Source organism: Crinia signifera, chromosome 1 (assembly GCF_055691185.1).
Source record: "Crinia signifera chromosome 1, ASM5569118v1, whole genome shotgun sequence".
Lineage (NCBI taxonomy): Eukaryota > Metazoa > Chordata > Amphibia > Anura > Myobatrachidae > Crinia > Crinia signifera.
In genome coordinates, this window is record NC_139217.1 from 350006591 (window position 1) to 350030774 (window position 24184).

Here is a 24184-nt window from a genome sequence, read left to right on the forward strand (position 1 = left end):
CAGTACATATTTATATAAACATAAATTACATAAATATATATATATATATGTGTGTGTGTGTTCCAACTGTTACATTTTTTTATCAGTTTCCATTATTTGTTGTATATGTTAATTAGAAACAGTGATGGTGGAAGGAGGGTGTGAGAATTATGTCAGATTTTAGCTACCTAATTAACTCCTGCCAGTTATTTTCATCACCACTATATGCCAGTACTGTACTTCCTTACACTAGTACAACTCTGTGAGACTGGCACATTAGTTACTGCATATTCTGCCAAATCAAAGCTTATTCCCAGCGTTCCGACACTCCAGAGCCTCTTTGCATTGCAGATCCGTGGTGCTGAATGGACAGCGCACTCCACCAGCTCGGACTTGCAATGTTTCATTATCCCAGTTTGTTTGCTGTTTTCTCTGTTCGTTCCCTCCCATCTGCTCCAGTCTGTCTCTTGTAAATCGGATCAAGCCTGATTCCCCTCACGTCAAACCACATGATCCAATAAAACATTCATCACCTCTCAATCCCTGATCCAGTTCCATAAAACATTCATCGTTGCTTTTCCTCTCCCTGCTTTAGCACAGAGTAACCAGGGAAGGAAAAGAACAGTGATTTGGCCCCAGCGCCTGGCAGCCGGAGGAAGCACATCACACGCTGATGTGCAAGCACAGTGCGGGGGAAGACAGGGAGATCTCATTACCAGCTGTCTTCATGGTGGAGCATCACAACTACCCGGTACAGAAGTAGTTGCGATTTGGGAACATGAAGACAAAGCAGTAGCTGCGCTGAATGGATGTTAAATGCAAACAGGAAGATCTGTGTTGTACTCCAAAGACTGAAGTGGGCAGCTGGATGGGGAATATTCTTACTTGTATGTTGGAGTGTGATTTATTTAACTGAAGTTTCAATTTCCTAAGGATTGCGTTGTTTTTCCTGAGTGTGCGTATAACGGAATATAAAAAAGACCCGCAATGAGAATGTTGTGTAATAAAGGTAGGTTTCTTTTATTATGTCACGTTCACTAATCCCTGATATTTTCATGTGAATCCAGGTTAGGCGGGAGGGGGAAGGGGGGGGGGGGGGGTATTTTTTTATTTTTAAGTTTTTGTATGTTTACCAACATTGTGTTCTGTCTGTAAGCAACCTAGAGGAGAGTCACAGTTACATAATCTATATTTGGGATGCATATAAATCAGGGAGTCTTTCCTCATCCGATGCATTTAGTTTCTTAGCACTTATAGGACTCCTGGAAGTGCTCTGAATATTTAGCAATGAGTGATATACATGTAGGCACTGTTTAATATGACGCTGGTGAAATCGTTTTAAGAACTTGATGATTAAAGGATGAGGGATAGGGAATTACAATTGCATACGCTATCCTCACAACTAAAGTGAAATGCATACTGTAGCACAAAGTAGGTCAGGAATCCAGAAGGACACTTGGGAGACAGCCACCGGATCTTGCGGTGGATCAGTCCCCTGGGTCCCTTCAGCTCATTGCTCCATGTAACATGATAAACTCGTTTTTGTGTATGATATAACATCTGAATATGCTGCTCATATGGTATATTTATAATATATGTGCTGGGAGCACTTCCTCGGTTATCCATAGCATTCCAGGGATGCTCACTCAGTGATGCTACATTGGTACCCAGGATGCTATCTTCAGTTCCATTGCCTAAATATGCAGTGTTAGCGAGTTAGTGAATGTGTGTTTCTAATCACACCGTAATTGAAATGTGGATAAGCCTGAACATTACATTACCAATGCTTAACATGCAGGGTTAGCATTAGGTTCTTGCATATTAAATGTTGCTTTTGCTTACCAGAACACTTTGTGCTGTCTTTTAAACAATGGACTTTAATGCATGTATATACTGTAGTATATTGTCACCTTGATGTTCACCAGATGAGGGCTTGTGCATTGCTTGTTATGCAATGTTTCGCAGTCGTGATACTGTAGGTCTGCATATTACACCAAGCAGGCTATAGGAAAATGCAAACAGACGCCCACCACAATTATGTGATCCTAGGTATTAGGGGCACCGTGTGAAAAGGCATTCCAGATACATACAGTATTAAAGTTAAATGCATGTACTGGAGCAAATTAAATGACAGCTAATGCAACTATTGTATTGCAGATTCTCAAAAAGCAAAAAGTCACATACAGAACGTTTTTGTGTGTGTGTGTGTGTGTGTGTGTGTGTGTGTGTGTGTGTGTCTTTAGATAGCATACATTTTTAATTTATTTTATTTTTCCTTTCTAGGATCTACAGCATACAGACTATTCCACAATGCCACTCATTAGTTGTCCTCTCTGGAATGCAATCTTAACACTAGTCCTAGCACAATGCAATGTATTTAATGAGAGGGACTGTACAATGCAGTGAATCTGTATTGCTACATAGTTCATCTCCTGTTTCAGAAAGGAGATGACCCTCAAAAGTGTTCTTTAAGGTTTACTAAATGTATTGATATAATATTGTTGTTACAATATTATAATGGTACGTTTGTTAGAGTTATACATTTCTATTCCTTGTTCTCTTTTTTAATAAGTTATATGCAGTCTTTTTTTAACCAATTATAGGGCTGCAAATAACAAGTAATTGATTAGCAGTTCAATTTGAGGTACAATATGGTTGTGCAGCCATAAGACCTGATCCAAACCATATCCCTACATGCAAGGATGTGACACTTTTATTAGCACTAGAGGCTCATGATTCTCTTGTGTGCATGTCTTACTGGTGTTATCTTTGAGGTGAGTGAGACATCATTAGATGCATGATAGACAGCATATGTGACAGAGAACTTTCTACATCTGCAATACATTATTCTTTGCAGTAACACACTGTACTGTGCTCTTAGACTTTATGAAAAGTATGCTTGTTTTAGACCGCATTCTTCGTATTAACTTGGAGCACTTGTGGTGACTTCAAAAATCTGCTTATCTACTAACATTACGGGTTTACTGCAGTCATATTAAATCATGTGAAACTCTTTTCAGGCCTACTGAACAGCATTTATGTTCTATCAATCACTGCTCTGGGTGCTGAGAACACAGCCATATATTTACTTGCATTGAGGTTAATGTAATTCATAGCATCTATAGTGAGACTGTGGCTCTGCTGTCTTGTCATGCTGTAGGTGTTAAACTAAATAAATTTCAGACACGTAAGTCTAATATACCAATATAATAATATTCATTTCAATTTTCAGTTACATTTTAGATTTCCTAAGCCAACTGAATAAAGTAATGTGGTTTATTGAACTTTCATAATGCAAGATTCAGCTCGGTGTTATTGATTTTTATTTTGTCTAGATAGGAAGGGAAAGGGATTTATGTCAACACTGTTGAATTTGGATTTTGGACTTTGATGTTCTCGTGCGAAGTCTTTTCTATATAAGAAACATGCAATACAGCATCTTTCACTGTGGCTTGGTTAGCATTTTATAAAAAAATATACAAAGGGAATAAATGTCTACTAATAGCATTAAAAAGTCTGCACTTTTTCTGCACTTGCAACACATTTTCAGATGTGGCCTAGTTACCAGAAGGCATAATTTATCTGTAATATCAACAGTAAAAGCAACTACACAAAACAAAACAATACACAGAACTGCACAATAGGATGCATGCTTGGTCAGAGCATGATAAGCCTCAAAAACATGTGTGTGAGCATGCGCATGTGTGTATATTTTTGTATGTTAGTATACATCATTGTAGTACAGAAAGTCAAATTCAAGGTTTCACCTTTGAATTCTGACAAAGTGCATTATTTCAGTTTTGGAGCAATTTTCTGTATTAGAATGAAGGTGATTCCAGAGGCGTAACTCTGGGAGGCAATGGAGTCATCTGCCTCCGGGCTCCTGCTCCCAAGGGGGCACCTCACCTCCACAGCAAGTTGAAATCAGAATTAAAAGGCATCAATGTAATTTCTGTGGCTGACTCCCCCCTCTTAGCAGGACCATAGTCACACTCTATTTTAAACATAAAATACATACATACACACATGCATACATATATTTAAATAAGATGCTATGTGTGTGTGAAGGGGGCACCAATAATTATCTTGCCTCTGGGCAACTGGGATGAACTTATGCCACTGGCTGATTCTATACCTTAATGAGTATGGATGATAGACATGTAGCTTGCACTGCAGAAATGCACGGGGGGGGGGGGGGGGGGGGGATTTACTAAGATGTGAATTCTACTTCACATGTGATGTTGCTATGGGCAACCAATCAGATCCTGTCTACTATCTTCTAGAGGGTGCAAAATAAATAAGAAGTAGATAATGATTGGTTGCCCATATCAACATCACATGTGAAGTAGAATACACATCTTAGTAAATTTACCCCAAGGTGTGGGGTTCTACCCTGCCTCTGTGTGGATTGGTACATTTATACATAGGGACAATGCAGCTGACTGAAAGAGCTGCAGATTTAAGAAATATCCTTAATTAACTAGAATTTATTTATCCTTTATTGTAACACTTTTAGTAGATGCAAAGCAAAGCCTGAAGTAATATATTTTGTTCTGTCTTACACATTAAAGGGGTTCTCCATCTAGATTATGACCTCTCTCCCTTCCCACCACCTGTTTATGATCAGAGCTCTGTAATGGATGTTGTTTTATTTATAATTATCCCATTGGAGATTCCAGCACTAATGGAGTGGTATGCCAAAGGTACACACCGTGCAGCTTCCTGCAGCCAGCCTTCATGAAAGCTATTTGATAGGTCTACAGGCCCACATATCTTTGCAGCTCTCCTTCCTCTCAGAGACACTGTAAAGGGATATATTTGATTACACATTATAGTTCTAGGTTCCATAAGGCACAGTAATAAAATGGTATCAGAGAACCCAGTGACAGGGCCTACTTAGGGAAAAAAAAAACATTGAGCCATTTTAATTTTTACAACATTGCAAAGTCAAGCATTTCATTTTATAGCAACGTTATGAATTAATTTTTCATATTTTATTACCCTCATTAAAATTGTGTCTGGACTAATGTACAATGGTATATTGTGTTCAAATCCCAGTGGTTTCTTTTTTTATCTATCTATACAGCTATAGAAACCATTGCTGTATAAGCAGTTTATCCCTTTGAACAGGATTTTGTCAATTGTAAAAAATTCACTTTGAAATGCATATAACAATTTCAATCGAATGCAAATATCATATAAATCTGAATGTGGTGCAGTTAATCAGAATGCATTGTAGTAAATGGACAAAGATACACAGCCCATGTAAAATTGTATAGGGCAAAAACAACTAAAGTACAAATAGATTTGTATATTATATTGTGTGTGTGTGTATATATATATATATATATATATATATACTCTGTATATATACTGTGTATATATATTTGTGTGTGTGTGTGTGTGTGTGTGTGTGTGTTTGTAAATGTTTTTTATCCTTTATCACTAGACAATTTGTACCCCATTTTTGTATCAAGTATTTTTTTATGGGGAAGAAGTTGTTATTATTATTATTATTATTATTATTGTTATTATTGTTATTTTGCCCAAATAGTCAGACTTTTCCTTGTCAGTATTTAATAGATATATATTTATGCTACTGTATGGGTAGTATAGAAATAAATAAAAATAATAGAAAAGGTGTACACCTTTCTAGAACTACCACAGCGACTTGTCTTGAGACTTGGCAAACAAATTGACATTTATTTCTTTACATTTTTGATGGGGAGCTTATTATGTAGCATTAGAACAGGGGTGGGGAACCTTTTTTGTGCCAAGGGCCATTTGTATGGGGAAAAAATCCTTCAGGGGCCATATGTAAAAACTTATTTTACAAATTGTCCTGCTGCAGCCGTCCCAAGCTCCGGCGGCTGCCGCTGAATAGGACTGACAGTCTCCAGCTGCTGTTGATTAAGAGGAATCTTGCGAGAACTACCGACCTCTCGCGATGATTCCCCTGTACTTGACTCCCGGCAAAGCCGCCGGGTGGGTGGGTGGGCCATTCAGACCGGCTACGGGGCTGCATATGGCCCCCGAGCCTGAGGTTCCCCACCCCTGCATTAGAACAATGTGTTTTTTTCTTGGACTTTAAATTCACAGCATACAGGATAATTCCATTGTCTGAGTGACTTTCCAAACTTCATCTAATGTATGGGCTGTATCTTGTCTTATTCTGTATAATCTGGCCAGGGTGTGGCCAGATTGGTGTAAGGTAGACCTTAAACCTCTTAGTATTGTTACCTCACTCAGATATATACATTTCTATTTCTTGATATTTTTTAGTGAGCGCTGTATGGTTTATGTATGTTTTTCTGTACATGTATTTTGTGTGTATGTTGGATGACATATTGAAAAACATTATCTGATCCCTAAGTACGCATACTTCAGATCCTGTACCTTCCATATTTAGTACTGTTACTGCCAATAACATGAGTGATTTAATAATGGCTGCCACGTTGCTGGATAACATGGATCTGGCCTCTCCCCTCTAGCAGCAGGGCATCCCCAGGAATGTCAGAATGACAGCACTCGTTACTATGGTAACTCAAGTATATAAACTCTGCTCCCTCATAGGAGGATACAGAATTGATGTACTATCACGTGACTTGCCATGTTGTGAACTATTTCTATGCTAGGAAAGGGAACTATCACTTACTCCACTCTCAAATGTAAGAGGCTACAACACAGCTGTCATCTTCATTGTCCAATTGTAAAGGTCCTAGCTTCATTAATGTCTTTTATAACATTTACATACAGATGCTGATGGCATTTAATAAATTTCTAAACAATTCTTCCACTGGTAGGATATATTGTTGCCACAAATATTTTTTTAAAATATTCTTATTATCACCATGTATACATGTGATAATAACTCATGGGCCCTCATTCAGATGTGGATGGAGGTGCTGCTTACATACAGTAGAAGCAGTAGCAATAATACTGATATGGTAATGCAGCAGGGGATGTCATACCTACTGCTACTGCTGCATTACGGATTCACACTGCATCCTAGGCCGCAGTATTAAATCTTCCCTAGTACCATCGGGCGGTTGTGTAACCCATTGGATCACACAAACTGCCCATCGTAGCGGCTGCCCAGAGTCCAGGAAATCTTCTTATCTGTACTTTGACCTCTGCCTGAATCACCCCCCATGATTTTACCGTTTCTAATATTTCTATGTTTTTAATCTTATATTTAAAAGTTGTATTAAAATGTTTGTGGATGTTTTGTTGATACTGTACATTATTTATTTGAATATATTTAAATCTGGTTCTTTAGAAATTCTTATATATGTATGTTATAGTCTAAAAATAGAGTATGGGACAGTCCATTAATTAAGTTGCGCTTTTGGGGTATGACTGGAAATACTAACTGTAACGCCAAATTTCCGTCAGTGAGACATGCCAAACTGCAGAATGAGGCAGATAGTTAGCTGACATGTATAATATTTCCCTGATCTTCTATAGAGTGCCCAATGTACAAATTAGCCATTCTATCTATAAAGTGTCATACTGTATGTGTGTTCATTCAAAGTGTAACATAAAAACAATTATACCCCTTTCACATCGCACTTTTAAAATGGTATATTGCCATTTTTTTTCCATTTTAAAACGTTTAAGGCTGCAATGTGAAAGTGCCAAAGTTGATTTACCGGTTAAAGATAACCGGTATTTCAACACGGTTAAAAAGCAGAGTCCTACACGTTTTAAAGCCGTTTTTTTGGCAGTTTGAACAGCTCTATTTCAATGGCTTGAAACGTGTCCCTTGGGGGTTAAACGGGTTGAATGTTTGAATGGTATTAAATGATTTTTAAAACGGTTTTAACCTGCAATGTGAAAGGTCTCAAGGCTCAGACCCGTTTTAAAGTCCCATTTAAGAATACCGTGTCATTACCCATTTCTGCAATGTGAAAGCAGTATTAGTTTTCAATTAAGTCAATTGCAACTTACTGTATATATAAAAGAAAAATGCCAAAAGCAGCAAATAGTATTGTGGCTTACTACAGTTTATCTCAACTGGAAAATAAGCAAAACATTCCCTTTTCTCATGGGTTTTGGCAAGTTATTTTTACAACAGTTCTATTTCAAATATAATATCAAAATGTTAGATCCCCTGGGTATAGGAATTTCAAAGGACTTCTTTATACAAGAACTGCCGTTGGCTTAGGGAACAGTATTGTTTTTGTTTTTACTCTTACACTATTCTGCCACTGCAGTTGAGAACATACAGCTACATATAGGTGAACACATTTTTTGTACAGGTTTTGGGGCAACCAATCTACAGTATGCGACAACCACATATTTTTGTTTTGAAATATGTTTATTAATTTCACCAGTATAACATAAATGGTTACAAAAGTCGCTTATCATGTACAAAAAAAAAAGGAGAATGATATGGTTACATAGTACATTAGGATGTAGCATATCAACCAGGAATCAAGGGCTTCAACATAGCTATTGTAGATCATCATGGATTGGAGTGTGGGAGGGGGGGGTGGGTGGATGGGGTAGAAAGGAGTCTGCGAATGAGTTAGAAGGGTGGATGTCCTAGTTATAGGTTGGTCATATTGTACCAGGTTGATAGGTGGGCCACTTGTCTAATGCAGTCTTTTTCTGAGGTTGTTATTGTTGTAATAAATGGTAGCCAAATATACCACATATTTTTATAATGCTGATATTCCAAATCAAATTTGTATATATATTTAATCTATACATCTATGGCCAGTGTCACCAAGAGGAACTGGAGGGGTATTAATTACCTGGGTCTGGCCTGCTGGAGGAGCCAAGCAACAGCCTCTCTCCTCAGCCCAGCAAAAACTGTTGGGCTCTGTCACTGAGCAACAGAATATTGTCCTCTGCACCTATTAGGGGAGTACCCCATGGAATTTACACGTGGCCAAGATCTCACTTTCCCGTCCATGGAACAAAGTAGGATAGCTGCACCAATATGTCTGAATCGATGCACATATCCACAATGAGGTTTCTTTATGTGGGATGAGACTTTTATTAGATACTTATTAACATATATTTAAATACCACAAGCGTATTCTAATAATCTTTATGAATGTAAACAAAACTATTAATAAACATAGATGGGGTATTGACAAACAGACAAATATAACAGAGAGCACGTGAACTTATCGAACCTTCAGGAGGGGGTAACCTGGTACGCAGATAGAGGGCATGACTGGATGGGAAGATGGGTGGGCTTGAGGCATGACTGCATGATCACGCCATAATGGCTCCGTCCCCCACTATACAATGTTAAAATCAGGCATTGTATGGTGGGGGAAGGCTGCTATGATACAATTTAGCACAAATCACATCATCGGGTCCCCCACAGACCACCCATGTGTGCTTTACTGTGAGCATCTGAGGGGGGATAGTGGTGGTGCAGGGGGCCTCCAGGGAAAGCGGTATCCTTGCCCTTCTTCCCCAGGGGCTGGGATCACCACCCAATATTTGAGAGAGTAGGCAAGTATAGGTTAAATGCTGTTGATATTTGTAAGTGTTTGAGTTTGTGGATTCTACAGTAATGTTTTTTCTTATTTAAAATGGGCAGGATTTGAACCACCTCTCTGATGTACTTGAAATAAAGTTAGTATTAATGAATCTACCATGACATGAGTTTTTTTTTTAACATAACTCAAAGTGGTATATTAGGATAAATCAAAGGTTCAAATTCATAACAGGAGTAGTCCAAATATTTTAGTTGCACCCTAGTGCAACAAAATTCTAGCATGTATTAAAAGGGGCATGGAAACTAGGGACTCAAAAGTAATTATGCCTCTGTACAAATCATTGGTTAGACCACACCTCGAATATGGAGTACAATTCTGGGCCTCACACTATAAAAAGGACATCATAGAATTAGAAAAAATCCAAAGAAGAGCAACAAAGTTTATTAGGGGAATGGAGAATTTAAGCTACGAGGAAAGATTAAGCAATTTGGGACTATTTACACTAGAGTGGAGACATTTAAGGGGGGACATGCTCAATATGTATAAATATATTAGGGGCCAATATAAGGAACTGTCAAACACCCTTTTTTCTGCTAGAAAGAAATCTAGGACGTGAGGGCACCAGTTTAGATTAGAAGAAAAAGATTCTGTTCATCTAAAAGAAAAAATGTCTTTACAGTCAGAGCAGTCAAACTTTGGAACTCTCTTCCTGGAGAAGTGGTGTCGGCAGACACTATAAAAACGTTTAAAATAAGGTTGGATAAACAACGACAGATTATGTTACTTATTCATACCCATGGATGTTTTCAACCAACATATTGGTTGAAAACATCCATGGGTATGAATAAGTAACATAATCTGTCTTTAAAATATCAGAACATACTATACAACAAGGGACAAGCTATTATAAACCTAGGTTGAACTAGATGGACGCAAGTCTTTATTCAGCCTCATCTACTATGTAACTATGTAGTGTATGAGTATGGGACTTAGGTCCATATAACTCTCATTGCTGCCATGTAATTCAAACAAAAATACAGGGTTCATCTGGCAATCTGAAGAATTTTGTCCCTTTATATATTAACCCCTTCCCGACATTTGACGTATATATACGTCATGGCCGGGATGTACTTCCCGACACATGACGTATATATACGTCATGACTTAAAAGTGCCACCGCGTCTACAGACGCGGTGACAGAGGGACGATGTCTGCTGTCTCTGACAGCAGACATCCTCCCTCATTGCCCAGGGGGGGCAGGGTTGCCCCCCGTCTTGGGCGATCGCTGCTATTGGCTGTTCAAAAGTGAACAGCCAAAACCAGCGTTAAACTCCGTATAGTGTAAAATTTAAACTCTGCTGCCCCCTAGTGCCCAAAAAAATGAAAGGCGGTTGTAATAATGATTTTAAAATAAAGTATAGATATGGTATATGTTAGTTATTAACTATTTTGAGTGGTATGATTATTTGTCTCACAAGCAGAAAATTTAACATTTTGCAAATAGCAAAATGTTCCATTTTTTTACGACATTTTGGTATTTTTCACAAAAAAAAAAATTGTATCGACCAAAATTCACCACTAATTTAAAGTACAATGTGTCACGGGAAAACAATCTCAAAATCACTGGGATAAGTAAAAGCAAAAAAAAGTTATCCCCACTTAAGTGATACATGTCAGATTTGAAAAAAAGGCCTCTGTCAGGAAGGCAAAAAGAGGCTGCGTCGGGAAGGGGTTAATAACCTGCTGAGAAAATCACTAACTAGTTAAATACAAGTGAATTTTTGCCGGTGGAGGGAAAAAAAGCATTGTAAATAGAATCCTTTACTCAAATTTTGTAAAACCTGGAATAATCTTAGAATGAAGATATCATACATAAATGATTAACACCTATAATATATAACTTGGACAATTAAAGGGGAAAATTTAGTAAAAGGTCAATTGTATATATATTTTAAACTCATGAAAATCAATCAAATTAACTTTTATATGCTTGATCCTAAAGTCCAATACACATTAGACAAAATAGTAAAATATATCGCTCATAAAGGCGCTTCTGAGCGATATCCTTACACGATTTCTTACTCAGTGTGGACAAGCAATATCGTTAGCGACCCCCTCCCTTGTCCGACCATGTACTGACGAGGGAGGTCCTCGTTTACTACAGCCATGCTGCAGCATGTCCATCCCTCAGTATCTTCTGAAGCATGACATCCTCCTTCTGAAGAAGATAAAGGCTGCTGTATTCTAAAAAAATATATATGTTATAAGTGTTAATATTGTGTTTGTTTTCTGCTTCATGTATTATATACTCATGTATGTTATATGGACTGTGTAGTATATTTACCAATTCTTCTGGTATGTCCAGAAAATGCCTGAATTTTGGGTTCATGCTCCCACATCCTAGCCAGTTCTTAATGAAGTAATTCCAAATGAATAACTTAATCATGTTGCTCAGCTCCACCAACACCCCACAGTGAACTCTGGCAGAGAGGACATAAAAAAATAGTAGGTTAGCATGCCATGTAATCGATCAATATAAATATCATTTAAAGGTAAAGTATTGCAAACTGCATATATATATATATATTTGTTACTAGAGTCATTGGGATTCCAGATTCTATTTCCAAGTACAGTACATACTGTATGTTACACTCTTGTGCCTCATAGAACTCCAGTTCTGTCTGTAATAAACTGATTACTGTCCTTCATTATTTAACTTCCACCCGCTTTACCTACTAGCTATCGTCAAGATTTAGATAACTCAATGTGACAACACCTATTCTGCTGTACTCTCAACAAGCACTCCTTTTCGTACACATTGCCACCCTGATTACTGACAGAATAGCATGAGTTTCCTTCTCTCCACCAGGGAACCTATTATAGAGCTGTCCCTCTCCTTCTCCTAAAATGCCACTACATCTTCACCTTCTAGTTGCAGTAATCATCCCTCTTATCAACTTTCCTTGACAATTCAGCTGCTTGGCCCCCTCAGTTCCAACCTTCTGAACCTCCCTCCCTTAATTCAAGATGATTTCGATAGCCATATGGATAATGCTGTATAATACAGGGTCTGTCCAGAAAGTAATGAGACTGATGCTATCCCACAATGCAGAATAGGCACATAGCGGCGCTGTAGGGCGGGATAGGTGGAGGGGTGTCTCACATTCCCATTGGTGGCACTCACCTTTGAGCCGTCACAGTGTATGGATCGAGCTGTAAACAAATTGTCCTTATTTACCTTAGTCTAGATTCTAGATGGAGCGTACCTTTGAGCAACAATATGCTATCATAGGTTTTCTTCTGGTGGGACCAGCTGTGGCACAGCAATCTAAATCAAATTCCTAGTATACGCAAGTATACCTGCCCAATAAAGCTGATTCTGATCAAGTTTTGTGTTATACTCAGGAAATCAGGTTCCAAAATGCTTGCCATGCTTCAAAAGGCCTTCAGCGAGGAATCCTTGTCCAAGGCACAAATTTACCATTGGTTTAAATTAACGCCAAAGAAAACGTTAAGGATGAACCATGCTGTGGACAATCTTCAACAAGCTGAAATTAGCAAAATGTGGACAAAGGGGCCTGATTCAGACCTGTTCACTAGGCAGCAAATATTTGCTGCCTAGCGAGCAGCTAAATGCCGCCCCTCAAACATCCGCGCTGCAGCCACCGGAATCCCCTCACTAGCATATGAGCGGATGCGTTCGCTTATACATCTGCTCGCATGAGGCCGCAAGGTGGAGAAATCATTTGTACCGAGCAGGTCTGAATCACCCCCAAAGTGTGCAATATTTTAAACACTGACAGTCATTTAAGTGTTAGAATGGTAGCACAAAGGTTGGGACTTCCAAAAACTACTGTGCAAGAGATCATGACAAACAAACAAACTAGCCATCTTGGTTCCCAAGATTTTTACTCACGATCAAGAAGACCAGCATGCAGTGATTTCCTGCAAACTTTTGAGAGTGATAACAGGTGACAAAACTTGGATCTTTGAGTACAATTCAGAGATTAAAAAGCAAAGTACAGAGTGGCACATATCATAGTCACTTTGTCACAAAAAAGGGCCAATGAGCAAATCCGAGACCAAATCCATGCTCATTGTCTTTTTGTATTTAAAGACTGTGGTCCACAAGAAATTTCTACATACCGGCCAAACTGTCAATGGTGCATTTTACATTGGAGTGCTCCATCACTTGAGAAATAGGGTCCTCCATGTCCACAAGGAGATTGCCACTACCTGGATCCTCCATCACAACAATGCGCCAAGATACACATCACTGCAAATGAAGGAGTTTTGGCTAAGCACAACATGACAAGGCTGCCTCAACCACACTACAGTCCAGATCTGGCCCTGGCTGACTTCTTTTTGTCCCCCCACATCAAACATGGCGTAAACGGACACAGTTTTAAGACCGTATACAAAGTGGCCATGACAAGGGTACTCAAAGATGTTCTGTTTAAAGCCTTCTAGGAAGTGTACTAAGCTAACTTTCTGACTTCCTTCACTAGACATTGATGGTCAACTACTGCTTCTCCTCTCTCTCTTCAAACGTTTTCATTTCTAATCTACCATTTTATAACACATTTCAAAACCTCACCATCAATTTGCTACAGTACAGTACCTTCAATTTCCTCCTCTACCTTTATCACCAATCCATCCTCATGAACATTGATTTTTCTTACAACTTTTACACCGACATTTCTTCAATCTGTAAGGACATATCTTCCCAAAATTCATCTCCTGCAACTCCCTTATGTCAGGTTGTTGGCCAACCCACCTTGTCTTAATTTTTCTCCACATTCACTATAGAAGTTGATTATATCCTTATGTTCTCTCCCGCCCCTATCCCATTACCTCTTAACTCCTCCATACCTTAACACATTCCCTTTCAACTCCTCCACTTCAGTTCATACTTCTACCTGGATCACATATTTAATCTCTCTATCCATTGACCCCACCTTTTTTTTTTTTTTTTTTAAATTCTTTATTTGGTTTTGTATAAAAAGAGAAACAGAAGACATAGATAGTGTCACAAACATACACATACAATTCACAATACATACATTTACATGACTAACATACATTTAGACAATAACAATTACAGGTCATTGATCAATTACAATACATTATTTCACATCGCATACTCCTCCTGATATTCCTTATCAATACAGTCCGTTTTTTATCAGTATTCCCAAATTTTTATTTTCCTATTTTATTAGGCATTGATCCTTGCAACATATTATTATTAAATCGATTTCTAACCCCTTATATATCAGAATTTTTAGTGTTATCTTCAGGTGCATTTACTTGTGAAGAGGAACTTTATTTATATATTTAAATTTACTTTGGTGTTTACTCGTGTATAAATTAATTTCTATTCATTTATTTTTATTTATTAATCTGTGCGTTTATTGTGTAGGAACCATCATTCTCATATTATACATATTTGCCATATGTGATTTTTTGTGCATTCATTTTCCTTTTTATTTTTTTATTTTTTATAATTTGTGAGCATGTATTATTTTCCCATTTCCCACTTCCTCCCCCCTCCCACTTTCCTCACCCATTTTCTTATGTTGAATGGATCAATGCCCATCATACCGCTGTTCTTCTTCTTCATCATTTATTTTATGCAGTCTGGAATTCCGCCATCTATCCCATTTATCATAAAACTTAGTCATCGTATTTCTTGTATAGTGCATATAGTACTCGTGTTTAATCACATCTCTCACCAAGGCTCTCCATTTTGCTATATCTGGTTGATTCACTGCAAACCAGGTGCGTGCAATGATCACTTTTGCCAAGATCGTCAAAGTAATAATGTATTGATATAATTGTGTTACATTGCTGCCCCCTAACTCTAATCCGAAAAGACATACCCTGGGGCCACACTGTACTATATTTGGGACAGTAAGTCTGATATCATTCCATACCTCCTCCCAGAACATTTGTACTCTGGAGCATTCCCATATCAAGTGCCAGAACTATATAAACCAAAAGAAAAAGGAGGCTTATCTTTGCCAAATTTTAGGAACTACTACAAGGCCTCACAACTGGCACATGCACAGGGGTGGGTTAATAATAATTTAGACCAAACTACCCAGGCCCTCTTTGAAAAACAGATGGGTCAGTGGGAATTCCCAGTACACTTTTTGCTATCTGGATGCCCCTTAAAGGGGATCCATCCATTGCTTCGACAGCTAGCACTGATCTGGAGACAGGTGCATGAGATGTGGGAATGGACGGAAACAGAAGCCCAATGCCCCATATGGTTCAACAGGAATATATTGAGCTGGAAAAAATATCGGTAGATAATATATGGAAAAAAGTGGTATAGTGGAAATAGGACAATTATATGACAATGATCAATTTAAGCCATTTAGTCAACTAAGTATTGAATTCAATATACCAAATAAACAATTTTTTAGATACCTCCAGCTGCGACATGCTATATATAAGCAATTTGGAGGATACACTCTAGAGGCCTTTACATCTCCCATTAAGAAAATGTTACAAACTATGAATAGGAGGTCGCAGGTTTCAAAACTATATGCTAACATTAACTCAAATCAACACTCTGAGATACTAGAAAGGTTAAAAAACAAATGGGAAATGGATATAGGTCATTTGTCAACAGAAAACTGGAAAAGCATACTGGGGTCAATTAAACATGCCACATGTAGCATTAGATACCAGCAGATACATTTCTATGTCCTCCACAGGGTATACCGTACTCCAATGATGCTACATAAGGCAGGTATAAGGGACAATACTAGATGCCCAAAATGCACCATTGACCCCACCTTTAAACAAACCATAATCTGTCCCAATGTAAAACAAAACCCCTCTGGATCCTAACTCCTCCTCAAACAACAGTCACCACATCTCTGTCCTCCTCTTTGCCACTAAGCTTTTGTAATGACTTGTCTTCCAGTCTTTCCACCTTCCATTACTTACACTACCCTTCATGGTCTGCTTCAATCAGTTTTTCATTCTCCAGTAACTACCCTTACTAAGATCACAAATACGTTTCTCACAGATAAATTGTTGAGTCAATTTTACATCCTAGACTTGTTAGCTGCCATAGTCACAGTTAATCACTCTCTCCTCCATAAGACATTAAATTCTCTTTTTTATTCAGTGACAGTCACTTGAGATTTTCCCACCTTCCTTGCCAGTCCATATCATCCTCTCCCTCTGCCTCTCCCTCTCTTTCTGTTGATTTCCCACAATGGACTGCCCTTGGCCACATTCTCTTCTCTCTCTCTCTCTCTCTCTCTCTCTCTCTCTCTCTCTCGCTGCTATCTACTTTCAATCTCCATTACTACTTATCTGCATATATCCTCTCTCATATCTCATGTTTCTTTTCCATCTCTCCCCAGATGTGTCAGTGCATTATTAAAGTTAACATATCTTATACTGATGCCATGTCTCCACTTCCTTTATGAACCCTTTTTGTCACCTCCTCTTTTTGTTTCACTCCTTCACTGTCCTAATAGTGCTGCTTTCACCTCAACAACTTTTTGGCACCCTGGATGTCTTATTCATGCATTTATTATATCCTGCATTGACTTATGTAACCAATAACTCTTTGACCTTCCTATATGTCACCACTCAATTCTTAAATCCATTCTCATATCTGCTGCTCATTTCATCTTACTCTATCGTTGCCCTTAGCTCAACCTTACCTCTTTTTAACTTCGTAATTCACCCTCATTTTAAGATTACTCAGTCAATCCCCACTCATCTTAGTTCACACACTCTCTCTCACTGGGTTTCTCTGTCAGCTATCTTCCATGTTTATCATATTCTCTTGCTCCCACATCCAATAATTGTATTGTGCTGCTCCCGTCCACTAGAATTAATTTCTTCTCCCTATATTTCTCTCTACCAGCCTGCACAACTTCACGACACCTCTATTTCCACCCCTCATTCATATCTAATGCTCTCCCTCCCCCACTATCTTTTCCCAATTCCACCTACTAGTTTCCTTCGATTTCCTTATACTGTAAGCTCTCAGGAGCTCGGCCCTGTATATACAGTACTTGTTTCTCACCCAGTATTCTCTTTGTCTCCTTTGTCTCAGCAGATTTTATCCTGTCTATCTGCCTTCCCCTGGCATTGACTCCTGCCAGTCACTCTGTTGTATTGAGATATCATTGTCTGATCCCCCACGTGTTCTGTGCATTTGCACTTATTTTATTGTTTGTGTGTTATTGTAATTTCAGATAATGGTTTTACAGACTATTTTTTAATCCCTATAAATAAAGGATAATAATAACCTTGTATATTCAAGTGCATATACAACAGTTTTACATCTGCATAACAAAACTGGCCTACATTCAACTTAAGGCAACAATCAGACATACTTGAAGAACAAAATGAAAAAATCATGTAATGGTCAGTCATTACTGTATACTCTTGAAAATTGACTTGTTTCCAATCCAGTATTGAGTATCAAAAACCACAGAAAAGTGTTTTAATGTCCTCAGCATCATTACAGCAGAGTGATCTATAAAATACTGGTGATGCAATTTAAGAAATAGCCCTGTTAAATCTCATAAGGGCAAATTGCATGTTGACCTTACTTAAAAATACAATGCTGTCAGTTCTTTCAGCCAGACAGCAATAACCACTAAATATTAAAAAATAAACTGCATTAAAAGAATTCAATAGGAGTGCTCATTTAGCCAGTTTATTGCTATAATGCAGAAAATGGAAATAAATAAATAAACGCAGTACTAAAACAGAACAGTTCCCTATCCCCAATGACTTTTCACTAATTAAATATTTCCATCGAATAAATAGTATCTCACAGTTTGCAGGCATGTACAGACTAATTTGCTCTTTGAGATATTGTAAGCATCTAAACAGAGATGCTGCCTAAAAAGAAATTAAGTAACATTTAAAATACCCACATTGGTTTGCCGTATAGTAGAAATAGTTAAATCAGGGCTGCATGGTAGAAATTGGGCAAAGCAATGGGCTCACCCACTCACAGGAATCAATTAAAACAAAAACAACACAACCCTTCTGTGGTTCCACACCTTATCTGCAAGCTTTCATACAATGAATTGGTGTCAGCACTCTGATTGGTGATTAGTTCCAGCTATCGACCAACCAGCCTGCTGGCAGCCATTCACTGTCTAGTTGCAGGCTGGAATGTAGGTAGAGAATGCTGCCTTGATGCTCTGATTGTGTTACCACCACCCTCCCCTGCTTGGAGAACCCTAGGATTTTAGGATCCTGTATAGCTGCCCATTGTGCAGTACATTAAGATGGTTTTGAGTATAGTTACACTTAATAATATCGTTGTTAGATTCTTCACACATTGACAACATAATCTGAGCGCCAACATTAAAAATTAAAGCATTATAACCCTATAATTTGACCCATTATGATTCTTATTTGTGCAAAAGTTTGGAAACACATACAAAAAAGATATGTGCTCTGCCTTAATTTTACGGTTGTAAGGTTCTTGGAATAAATGCTGGGTTATAACATTGTTGTCTATTACTATTTCAGAACCCCCACTTGTTTCATATTTCATTTCATATTTTTCTAAAATACAGCGGAGGTTCAGTTATGCCTTAACCTAAATTAATCATGAGATTGCTGGTCCAAGATTTTTTACCCCCATCATTATGCATATATAAAGCTTATTCCCATAGTAGAAAGCTCAAAGTGCATCACCTTATAGGTAGTATAACTATAGGCAGGGAAATTAAATGCTTTAGGCCTATATACAGGTGTATTCAACTTCTCCACCACTTTATCTCATTCTGTTGTCCCAAGCTGTAGAATTATGTCTTGTTTCTGCACTTACAGGAAGTACAAAAGCAAACAGACTCAAATACACAAAACTCCTTCAATTAACATGGTACAAACACTTGCACCGATAAATACCTCCTTTGTGTAAGTTCAATTAGATGACTACAAAACAGATCCCTCCAATAAATACTTAAACTGTGTTGGGAAAGATACATTCACTATTTAAAATGCTTGCTAAATCTTGAAAGTTACTAAAACTAAATAAAATAATAATGGCCTCAGGCAATTCTTTTTGCATAATAAAATCTTTTCAGTTGCTGTACTTAAATAACTCTACACCAGTGCTATTGTACTAAGGATAAGAGCTAATAAAATACATTTACAGAATAGCCAAATTCACCTCTAGAATTTTAGTTTGCTTAAAATAACTATATGAATTTGTACTGGAGTATATGGTAATTACAAGAGGTCATTTCAGAGCATATAGAGACCATGATCATGTGAGAATGTACCGATTTGAGAAAGATGCAGTTCCTCCCAAGCACCGGACGACAGAAGAAACATATTTACTATAGACAGTAAACAGGCTTGCACAGCATAATTCCCAATAAGCAGCCCCTGGAGGCTTGTATTTCCAGCTTTAATACACGTGTTTGGGAACTTATCTTGGATCCAACGTGTTATCAGATGATAGCAAATACTTTACCATATGGCAAAATTGGGCTAAAATAGGATAGCCCAACATTCCCATCTGGCTAATATAACAAATTAGCTCATTTCTGACACACAGTAAACTACTTCAAGCAATAGGATTCCTCCCAGTGTGTGCAATGTGTTGTTGATGTTGTTGTTGTTGTTATTATTGTTGTTATTATTATTTATTCCAAAAGTTAGAGCTGTAGAGAGAAAGTATTTGCAAATCACAACTGGCTCTGCCCCAATAGTGATGACTGTAGAAACTCTCTAGCACAAGCACAAACATTTGAATCAGCAGCTGATTAACCTATCAGTATTTTTGGGACTGTAGGAGGAAACAGAAGTACCCAGAAAGAAAACCATGGTAACACAGCGAGAACTTACAAACATACACATAGGGAGGGCCCTAGTTATGAACCCAATTCATGACCCAAGTTATGATAGCGACTATGCCACAGTGGGAAACAGTGGCAGAGTCTCTACCTCACGTAAAATTCTGATACTTAAAGTATGAACAACAAATCTTTCTTGAGGGAGTGAGTGCTGAAGACTATACACTTATATAACGTCTATTAATTAATTATTATGTTATAGATCAGATAATTATAATTTTGATGGTGGCAGTGAGAAATTAAGGTTCACCCAGTATTAAAAATAATATGTAAGCCCAGGGGCACTGGCAGTAGCCCATAGCCCATACCTGAAATGTGTAAAGATACAGCGATCGCTGTATGTATCCATATGTTTTCCTCTACCAGAAAATGTTGCTGTTTGTAGCCCAGAGGCTGCAATAGTTCATCTGTCAACATATAGGCTACAATGGTTATCTACATACTGCATATATTCTGGGGTCGCATCCATTTTTCATCTGTTTACGTGGTATAGGATATTTTCCCCTAATAATTTTAATATATATGCCCTTGAGACAGCACCAACTTTTAGTGCGAAAGTTAGGTCCACCAAATATATAATACATAATAATACATACTGTGGTACAATCTGGGAATATTCAAGTAGGATTTATCATATTCCATAATATTAAGGTTAAATGATGGTCGCTGTACTACAGTATGGCATGGAAATTCTCATCTGTGACTTTCCTAACAAGCCCATAGATAACATATTACTGATGGCTTCTGAAAAGTGGTTGAACGGTTGAACGGTCTGAACGGAAATGAGTTGGTGCAGAATATCCTGTAGGGGACTACAGCCAACAGAGATAGGACGTGGGAAGTTGATGAGCTCTGACCGTGAAGAAGAGGCTCTGGATTTGATTAGTCTTTAATCTAAGTGTATTGCAGGAGAAGGTATTCTTTATTTACCAATCCAGAGCTTTATTTCTTCACTTAAGTACAGACATTTTACTGCTTGTTTCCTTAATTTCAGAAATTATATTGTGTAATTTAACTCAGAGATTAGTCAAATGTTTCTGAAGATAATACACAGTGATTATGGGTAATCAGTTCATAGTTAATACATTCACCAAGGTTTGGGAGAATCATCTGAATATTGTTCTTTTCCAATTAAGTTACCTGATGGTTTAGATAAAGAAATATACATCTGATGAAAGCATCACAAGCATATCTGTGCAAGTATAAAAAAAAAATGCCTTCTAACATGTACATAATATAGTAATGCAATAATGATATTCCAGTCTTTATGCCTTGAGTAAGAAAAAGTCTCTTTAGTACTACTCTAACTAGTTTATTTACTTATATCTGATGATAACAAAATATGATACAAAGGAAAGATTAAGGGGGGTATTCAATGTCTGTCGTGCTCCCGCAGCCATCTCCCGACGGGGGAGATGGCTGCGGGGCCCTATTCAATGCTGTCTTCCCCGACAGCATTGAACAGGGGTTCTCGGCAGAACAAGCCCGACATCACAAGCTGTCGGCTCGTTCTGCCGAGAAAAGCCGGAAATAGGCGAGCTCCCGGCCAGAGCTCGTCTATTTCCATCCTCCTCGCGGCCACGCCCCTTTCTCACCGCTCAGCAGCCGGGACATTGAATCCCGACCGCCAAGCTCAAGTCGAGCAAAGTGAGAACGGGACAGGGGAACGGCTGTCGAGCTTGCTCGACAGCCGTACCCCTGACATTGAATACCCCCTAACTCTTCTATGTTCTAATCTGTGCTAGAAAAATAACAATGTAGCCCATTTGCTTTATTCTTCATAAATTACTATAAAATCAACACTAATTTAATTTTTTATGTATTGTATATTCCCTTTTTTATATAACAAAATACTTACAACATAAGAAATTCTAATTATTAGACAAGTATGGTTTTTGGAGCATACAATTAAATCGTCTAAGCAGTGAATTAACCTGTTTAGAGGGAGGTGGAGATTTTCACAGTAGGGTCAGAATCATAACAATATTTATCTACTGTAGCTTAGTTTAATGACATATCCCTCCCCCTCATGAATAAAAAGCAATTATAGCTAATTTGGGAAGTAAATGTGAAGGTAAAATGCATAAAAATGATGGAAATAGTTTGTGTGTTTTGTGTTTCATACCATGACAGCTAATTCGTTCTAATACAGGTATATGTGTGATTGCAGTAGGACTAAGAAAACTTGTCTTCTTTTAACAAAACGCACAACATTTTGGAACGAGGCAAATATTTCATATAATAGTTATCACTCTGTGGACACCTGGGACTGTGGGGGCTAATTCAGCTTGGATCGCTAATGTGACAATTCACAGTGGACTGTGAAGAGTAAGCCGATTCCCACACAGTAAAATTAACCGCCTCTTGTTATATTGCGAGAGAATTGCAAATGGATCGCTAAACACTATTTTTTTTTTTCAAAAATCTATATGCAATTGCCGAAACAGGATTTTATTGTCTGTACAAATTGATATAGGTCTGAGGCTTCCACTAATCTGTGACTGAGACAGGCTGGAAGTGGCCATTGCTGATATCACAGATCCTTCTCAAAAATGCCTGGACGCACCTGCATTTTTTCCACCACACCCAGAAAATGTATACTGTAGTTTCCACCCCCAAAAGCCTGCTTTCTGTAAAACTGCAAGAGGACTATAACATAGTTGCCTACCCTCCTGTGTTCTGCAGGAGACTCCCTGAAATAGCAGCAATCTCCCTCTCTCCCTCATTAGTCTAGCAATCTCTCTCATTTCACCTAGCCCACATTACACTATTACATTTTTTGGGGAAAAAAGGAATGAGAGATAGATACATTTACATTGATTCATCAGCACAATTTCCCAACACTATATCAAGTATAGTAGCTCTTGCTAACTGCTTTGGGGCTCCTCTACATTTGGATATAAATAATTTTAAAAGATTCCTCTCAGATGTAGCAGTACACACCCACACTTCTAAGTGCCACGTTCACAATCTCTTTTCACAATCTCTCCATATATGGAACTAGACACGCCCTATTGGTGGAGCATGATACGCCCCCTGAATGGGGTGCTGTGCAAAATTTTGTTATCAACTATAATCTCCCTGAAACTCATTTTCAAAAGTAAGCAAGTATGGACTATAATTATGAACCATATGTATTTTCATATTTTCAGTCACTAAATTCTCTCAGGCATGTGTATTGCATATGGTATACATACACTGTCATTCAATGTCATTCAATAACCCCTCGATTTGCTAATTTTCTATATAGCGATCCATGCTAAATTAGCCCCGTAGTGCCTGCCACCATATTGGTAATTTGGAAATGGTATTTCTTAATTCAACTTGAGGCATTTGTGTTTTGTTATGTCAAAAATATGTACACAGAAACACTGCATATTTGTACAGCCTTAAACTCTTTAAATCTAAGTCTGTGCATACAGTAGGAAATACTTATATTAAACAGTTATATATTAAGTTTGAAATGAGTTTTATTTATAATCAAATGTGCTTTCTCTTCCTAATATCATATTCATCATATCTACAAAAGGTCTAATTACCTGCCCTGTTTACACATTTTCCAGGAACAGTTAACATTTCTGAGAAAATGCTAGGTAATATTAATTACTATCTTCTAGAAGTCATCTTTCTTATTACGCTTCTTAAAAACTGTGAACTACATAAATGATATGTGTATTGATTTTTTTATTCTACCATGGCAACCATCCTCTTTATTTTAAATTGTACCTATTTTTTTCTTCTTTAAGTACTGTACATTGCACTGTTTTGAGAATACTAGACTTTATTGATACTATTGCCATTATACAAAGTTATATTGAACATACTGGAAATAATGCCACAAATTTTTTTTTTTTTCTATTGGGTATTAATTAATTTACAAAAAAC

General features: G+C 37.8%; 1 protein-coding gene across 1 annotated transcript in view; it reads left to right on the forward strand.

Annotated features, from left to right (window-relative positions):
- The first annotated feature begins 203 nt into the window (after nucleotides 1-203).
- Nucleotides 204-24184, forward strand: part of RTN4R (reticulon 4 receptor) — a 218721-nt gene continuing 194740 nt past the window's right edge. The window contains exon 1 of the mRNA XM_083147009.1: nucleotides 204-988. The gene's annotated coding sequence lies outside the window, so the exon portion shown is untranslated. The remainder of the gene's footprint in view (nucleotides 989-24184) is intronic.